Source organism: Alosa sapidissima, chromosome 9 (genome assembly GCF_018492685.1).
Source record: "Alosa sapidissima isolate fAloSap1 chromosome 9, fAloSap1.pri, whole genome shotgun sequence".
NCBI classification, from domain to species: Eukaryota; Metazoa; Chordata; class Actinopteri; order Clupeiformes; family Clupeidae; genus Alosa; species Alosa sapidissima.
The window spans coordinates 6734031-6741428 of record NC_055965.1 but is presented as its reverse complement, the minus strand read 5'-3'; the positions used below and the strand labels follow the sequence as shown (position 1 = coordinate 6741428).

General features: G+C 47.1%; 1 protein-coding gene across 3 annotated transcripts in view; it reads left to right on the top strand.

Moving 5' to 3' along the window:
- LOC121718183 (cytoplasmic phosphatidylinositol transfer protein 1-like) overlaps positions 1 to 7398 on the top strand; it is a 75959-nt gene that overhangs the window by 41638 nt on the left and 26923 nt on the right. The gene's annotated exons all lie outside the window — the stretch shown is intronic.

The window sequence follows — 7398 nt, the reverse complement described above, 5'->3', positions numbered from 1 at the left end:
ATACACACACACACACACATCCAGCACACACTCACACACACACCACATCACACACACACACACATCCAGCACACACTCACACACAAACACATCCAGCACACACACACACACGCAGTGGTCTTGCTGCAGTCTTCACTTACACACAAAAAAAGGACACATGGAACACTCATCTTTTGTCAAGTAAATGCGAGCCCACACATACACACACGCACACAGTCAACACACTCACACACATGCACTGTCTGCCCAGTCATTCCCGTCATGATCACCTCGCCCATGACCGGAAACCATCCATCCGTCCCTGCACGCATCAGTGACCAAAGGCTCAGCGTGACCAACAGGAGTGGTGGTGATGGTGCTGAGGGGCAACAGGTGATGGGTTGCTTAGAGCGTCTGTCTGTCTGTCTGTCTGTCTGTCTGTCTGTCTGTCTGTCTGTCTCAGCTGTGTTGCTGGGGCTCCGGCGAAAGTGCTGATTGCATTTCAGGCAGATTGAGTGCTGACTGAGGTGCAGACAGCCAGGCCTCAGCCAAGCCTGGGCCATGGGTAGACATCCCTCGGCCCATTCGTCTTGTTCCCAGCTCAGCCTCGCGCGTGCGTCAGAGCCTCCCTCCCTTCGTCCCTCGCTCCGTCCCTCTCTGTCCTTCCCTCCTTCTCCCCTCGTGTCCGGTCCACCGCCCGGCTTCCGTTGGGTCCCTGGCCACCAGAGGCTTCAATCAATGTCGTGGGCAGATGGCTGGGCAGTCATTGACTCTGGGTGGAAAGTCACAGCGACCCGATGAGCCCTCTAAATCTCTCCACGTGGACTTTTATTGTAGGCATCAGGCCATGACAGCTCTGATTCACTGCTGTTTGCCGACGCTACAAACGACCCATCTCAAACAGATAATGGATACCACTGCATAAGGGGAGGGGGAGGGGGGAGGGGGAGGGGGAGGGGGGGGGGGCGCTACACAGCTAAATAAAACAACAGCAATAAGATTTTTACGACAACGTTATTCGCTCTGTCACAGGGCCCTGTAAACATGATTTTTAATGTCAGGGCGATGTGTTTAAATCCAGCCTGTCACATGTCCAAAATGAGGAGATGTGTTTTGAGCGGGTGGCAGTCGTGGCCTGAGGGCTTGGCACTTCAGACTTGATCCCTATAATGCTGTTGCCAGAGTTGTGACAGTGGCACAGGCTGCTGTGCTGGGTTATTTTTTACCCCCCTGCCCCCCCACACCCCCACCTCAGAGCCCCATTTTGCATGACGGGGCATCAGCAAGCTAACGCTAACTCTACCTGACAGTGAGAAAATCACCACTTTTCCCAAACATTTGTGGTGAGAGAACATATTACCAATGCTCTGTATACCCAATAACTCAACCACATAACCACATCTCTCTCTCTCTCTCTCTCTCTCTCTCTCTCTCTCTCTCTCTCTCTGTTTATCTGTTTCTCCAATTTGTAGCCAGGTATAAAAACAGGAAAACAGCTCAATCCTCCTGCATGCTCATGCCACTTCAGACCACCACAGTCATGTCAACCCCTACCATGTTTTTTAAACCAGACAGTTCCGCATCTGAGGCACAGTCAAAGGAATGCACACACACCTTGTTAAACATGCATTTCCAAGCTCTATCAGACAGTGAGAATTGTTTGTGTTTTGTTTTGTTTTTCTCTTGTTTTGGATTTTTTTTCCCAGCTATCATCATTCAACACAATGTGTGAGTGGTTGTTGGTGTGGTAATGGGTGCTAATAGTAGTTCTTGTGGTGTAGGTGTGGGGCTTCTTTATATCACGGTTGTGGTTTAGTATTCAGTGTGGCCTGCTGTGGAGAGGCAGGCCATTATCTCTATTATGCTCTGAGGGGACCACCATTTTGTGACCCATTGGCCACACTATGTAATCTCTTTACATCTCTATACAACCCCCACATCTAACTCACGAGATTCTCTCTCTCTCTCTCTATCATGCCCTGACTGATACCCTGTGCTCATTCATTCACTGGGCTGCGAATGCAAATTAAATTGGAACATTTTGCCAAGCTCACCATTTGCCACAGGTCCCCTCTCTCTCTCTCTCTCTGAGCTGGTCATCTCATCTGAGGCGCACACTGCGTTGTCTCCACGCTCTCTCTCCATCACGCACTCAGACGCCCATAAACAAAGAAGTAAACAAATAAACAACCAAATAACTCATAGAGCCGACATATTTACCTCCCCATGCAACTGTGATGTACTGCAGACAACTATGACAACTTAAAACTCTGAGCCATCATTTCACACAATCTGCCACGCATGACCTAAAGCGCGTTTAACGACTCAGCAAAATCATTTCATTATTTTCAAAGCATGAGCAAGATTCCAATTATAAACATTGGTGGGTCGGTGCGGTGGTGGTGTTTGTTTGCACACAAACACAGGAGTGTTCTTCCTTCGTCCTGTTATGTAAAGCTCACTTGCTTTAAAACAACACCCTTTTCCACGAAACCTCCGAATGATTTCAGACCTCCCAAACAAAGCCCCTTGTGTCCGGTGCAAACTACTCCATTCACAACTAGAAATGTGTGGTGCACTCCATTGTAGAGCAATTACTGAGCTCCATGTGAATGTTTATAAGGATTGGCTGAATCATTGTGATTGGCTGGCTGATGCCTAATGACTTCATTGCTACATCCACTAATTACAAAACCCATTTGTGCTTGAGAGGGCATCCCACTTGAACAAAAATAGGTATTCCCACCTGCTGTCTCTGTGGTAGCCGATACACCAAGGTTGGTCATGGTGCTTGTTGCACTTTCAAATTAGTGCACAACATCTCCTTCATCTCTCCTTTCATTTTCTCTTTGTCCCATAAATGCGCATCTATATCAATTACCTACTGCTCTCTTTCTCTCTCTCTCTCTTTTTTTCTCTCTAGCCGTTTTTACACTGGGCGATTTGCCGGCATGTATTGCTCCTTCATAGCGGAACGCCTGACATTTTTAGATACACCGAGGTGGAACGGGAGGGGGGGCGGTCAACGTGGGCCGCCAATTTTACCACCAAAGAGGGTAGTCACAGAGGCGAAACATTTGGTTCCGTCACACGTGTAAAAGCATCAAGGCAGAATGGGGGAATCTGGACGGGCGTTGATGACACTACATATTGAACGTTGCTTAGGGCCAATCTCAATTCTCTATTTTACCCCTTCCCCTTAGTTTTGCGCGTGCACGTGAGACGAAGGGCTATCTCAATTCTCATTTCGATCGAGGGGTAGGGATAAGGGCAAGGGGTAGATACCCCTTAAAACCAAGTAAGATCGGGAGCTTACTTGAAACCGAGGGGTAAGAGAAATACCCAACATACACCGCTCACACCGGAAAAATAAGCACACCGAGAGATTCATTGACATGAAATGTTGCCATTAATAAGGATTATAAAATGAAAATGGTAATTGTTTTATGTTGCATTCAATCTTGTGACCATATATTGAAGGTCCTGTTCTTCATGAGGAAGTTTTCAAAAAATCGCTGTTTTGTGAATGTTAACAGCACATCATTATTTGCGCGAATGTCTCGCATTTTACATATTTCCATGTCTACCCCGCGAATTGGCAGCATACCATGTCAGAAATGTAAAGTCCAACAGCAGCTAAATTCGCTGAACTTTTTTACCCCTCGTCTGATATGAATGCTGTATAGGCCTACTGCTGCCGACTCCTCGCATAGGCAGGTAGCGATTGCTTCTGATGTCAAGTAACGACCATTTGGATATTATTGTAAAATATCAAAGGAGTTGTGGGATGTTTACATAGCAAACTGCATGTTTATTTTGTCCCCCATCCCTGTTTGCACGTTCAGCTGTTGTTGAAATAATTCCTGAACGGTTTTATTCCGAGCTGAAAATGCAATTATAGCCTATTTGACAGAAGACAGGTTGCTAGTGACAAAATATTAGCTTTCAGTGTGGTACGATCTCTGTAAATTACGTTAAAGTGTTTCAATCATCCAGCTCTCCCTTATGGTTGGCTAGTGGTATCTCATTTCGAAGGGGAATATTCTTCATCCCTATGTCTTGCCACTCGGTTTCGAGGGACAAGGGCTAGGGGTAAGATGAAGGGATAGGGGAAGGGGAAGGGGTAAAACAGAGAATTGAGATTGGCCCTTAATGTCACTGTTTAACAAACAAACAAACTAGCAACATGCTATGCAAACAAGCAAACACAGCTTTCATTTTCTCTTTGTCCCATAAATGCACATCTATACCAATTACCTACTGCTCTCTCTCTCACACACACACACTGTTGTGCATTTAAATGTTAGCCCACCTGATATGTGAGCTCTCTCTTGAGAACCTGCCCATCTCACAGCACACTTGATGAAATGTATACAAGAATGGATTAGTGTGTATGTGTGTGTGTGTGCGTGCGTGCGTGTGTGCGTGTGTGTGCGTGTGCATGCAGCTGAGACGGCACTCTATAGGGTTTCATGAGTGGAATCCCACACCCGTGATGGATAGAGTGGCTCTACCAGTATAATCTCCAATCAGCCACTCTGAAGAGAGGAGAGGGATTCACTGGAGAGGGGGAGAAAGGCAGAGGTGTCCTCATTGCACCAATGCTAGTTGTTATTAAAATGGCTCTTTTGGTTCAAATTCTCCCTTCAGTATCAGCACTGTTAAACGGCTGTGCCTTTCTAAATGGATTCAGCACTACTGTAAGTAGTCACTCATGCTGTTGGGGTGGAGGTTTAAGCTTGGCATTAGTGGGGTGCTGTTAGCCTGCTCCACACCCTTCAGATAGTGATGGCTAATGATGCTGGATGAGAGCTGAGCTTACTGCGGAGTCTGCGCTGGGGCGGGGTGGGGGGGGTCCCCACGGAGACCAGCCATTAGCGTCTCCTGTCCCCCGCGTCCCTGGAGACCAGAAGTGGTGGCGCACAGTAACAGCCTAGGGAAGAACAAATCAGACCTGTGACTGGGAGAAAATAATTGCACACACACACACACACACACACACACACACACACAAACAACACAAAACAGATGTAACTATCAATGTACAATGAACTCCTATGAGTATTTTGAAGACAAACAACCATGTCACTGCTAGCTATATGAAAATCCAGTGCAAAGAGTCATCTGATCCATCTGAATGCTTGTGGTCTCACGCCCACTAATTAGATCTCCGACTTCCGACTTTCTAGAAAGCACTGGGTGACCATCACCACAACTGAACCACCATCTTTTTAAAGGACACCCTACAGTGCAGTGTGTGACCCAACCACCCCCCCAACACACACACACACACACACCCCATTCAGATAAACAGATTGTGCATGCAAGCTCAGCCCAGTCCAGCCAGGGGAGTTCATCTCTCCTCTACAGGGACTGCTGTGCTGCTGTTACCTACTGGGGCCAGAGAGACCTTCTCACCAGCCATGCCTGGGTTGCCATGACTCCTGTGGCTTTGAGTGTTTGCCTGCGTTGGCGTGGGTGTTGTGTTGTGTTGTGTGTGTGGAGCCATGCGATTATCATATATATTAATGTATGTGCTGTGGACATGAACAGAGTGGCTCCTATCGAGTGGTGCCATATCGACAAAGTGTAGTGCCATACATACAGTACACACACACACACACACATACCACATGCACACGCACACATGCACGTGCACACAAGAGCAACCACATAAAAAACATGTAAGTACACCCAAAGCAATCATGGAAGTGCAAGTACATTAAACAAGCGCCACATATGTGCACAACTGTGCATATCCACTGTATATATACATCCTATATCTATCTATCTATCTATGTAAATATATTATATACATGAATAATATATTATGTATGTCATGTTCACAAACTGCTGCTAGAGTGTTTTAGAGTTTTCCACAGGGGCTGAAGTGGGTAAAGAAGTTGTTTCCCCTCGCAGTGGGGAGGCTGCTCGCTCCCATGCCCCTTAATTAAAGCTAACGGCCCTGTGGCTCTGTGTGTGTGTGTGTCTGTCTCTGTGTGCCAGTCAGTCTCTCGTCAGCAAAGCCAGGGGACAATCTCTGGGAAGAGAAAAAAAGATGCCCCCATGGCATGCCAGCTCTCTCTCTCTTTCTCTCTCTCTCTCCTCTCTCTCTCTTTCTTTCTCTCTCTCTCTCTCTCTCACACCTCTCTTTCTCTCTCTCTCTCTAGCTCTCTCTCACACACCTCTCTCTCTCTCTCACACACCTCTCTTTCTCTCTCTCTCTAGCTCTCTCTCATCTGTCTCTTTCTCTCTCACCCCTCCCTCTCTCACCTCTCTTCCTCTCCTCTCTCTCTCCCTCTCTACCTGCCTGTCAGTGTCACTACATGTACGAAACTCTTTTTTTCACACTTGTCTGATCTCGTAACAAAAAATGCTGAGCTTCTACTGACACACAGGAAGAATGAAAGTCAAGACACACCACTGTCACCTTTCATGTCATCGCCTAAAATCACTTACAAATCTTAATCTATTTCAAGCAGCAAGACTCTATTTTTGTCGTCTGCCTGTCAACAAAAAAATCCTCAGTCACTCCTCTTAAATCTGAAAAGATGAATGCATAGGTTGCTAGTGAAGTGTTCCACTGGCCGGTTTGGGTTTCCGATATATGGGGGTTATGTGTCTATGGGTTTTGGCATATGGGTTATGTGTGGTGGAGCTTGTCCAGCTCTGTGGGCTTCTGGTTGACAGGATGTTGTTTGAAAAGGTCAGTGGCTGCATTCCAGCTTTTCTGCATGGCACGCATGGGCTTGGAACCTTTTATAGTACAGCCAGTTTTTGATCATAAAAAAAAATTACCGTTGGCCTCTGTGGACATCCCATTGCACCCCCTGGGCCTGCTCACTTATAAGTCTCCTCTGTGTTTGTGTGTGTGTGTGTGTGTTTGTGTGTGCAATCCCCAAGCGCCTCTTTCTTTGATGGCGTGTTGACATTGATGTGGGACCCGTGACAATGGCGGCCTCTCAGAAAGCGCTGTGCCCTGTGAGGCCCTTGTGACATGCCTCTTGAGCGCTTGCCTTTTGTTATCTTGTTCAGGTGCTTCGCGTTCACCTACTCCACGGCTCTCTCCTTCTTTCATTCACCTCTCCTGTCGTCCGCCTGCCTGCTTCCTCGTTCCCTTCCCACTCATGTCTGTTGTCGGCACAAGAGAGAGAGAGAGAGGGAGGGGGAGCGATGAATTATTTACTGGCCACTTCAACCTGAGACTTTCTTTCATGCTGTTGCTATTAATAGCAACACAGCACTTTTCCTTGTGTGTGTGTCTGCGATTATGTGTGTGTGTGTGTGTGTGTGTGTGTGTGTGTGTGTTTGAGGGTTGGGGGTGCAGAGAGAGCAAAGCAGCCTATTCCATGGGATCAGTGGCATCATCGTACAAAATCAAGCCTCTTATCTCTCCAGCCAGAGACACTCAGCACTTAA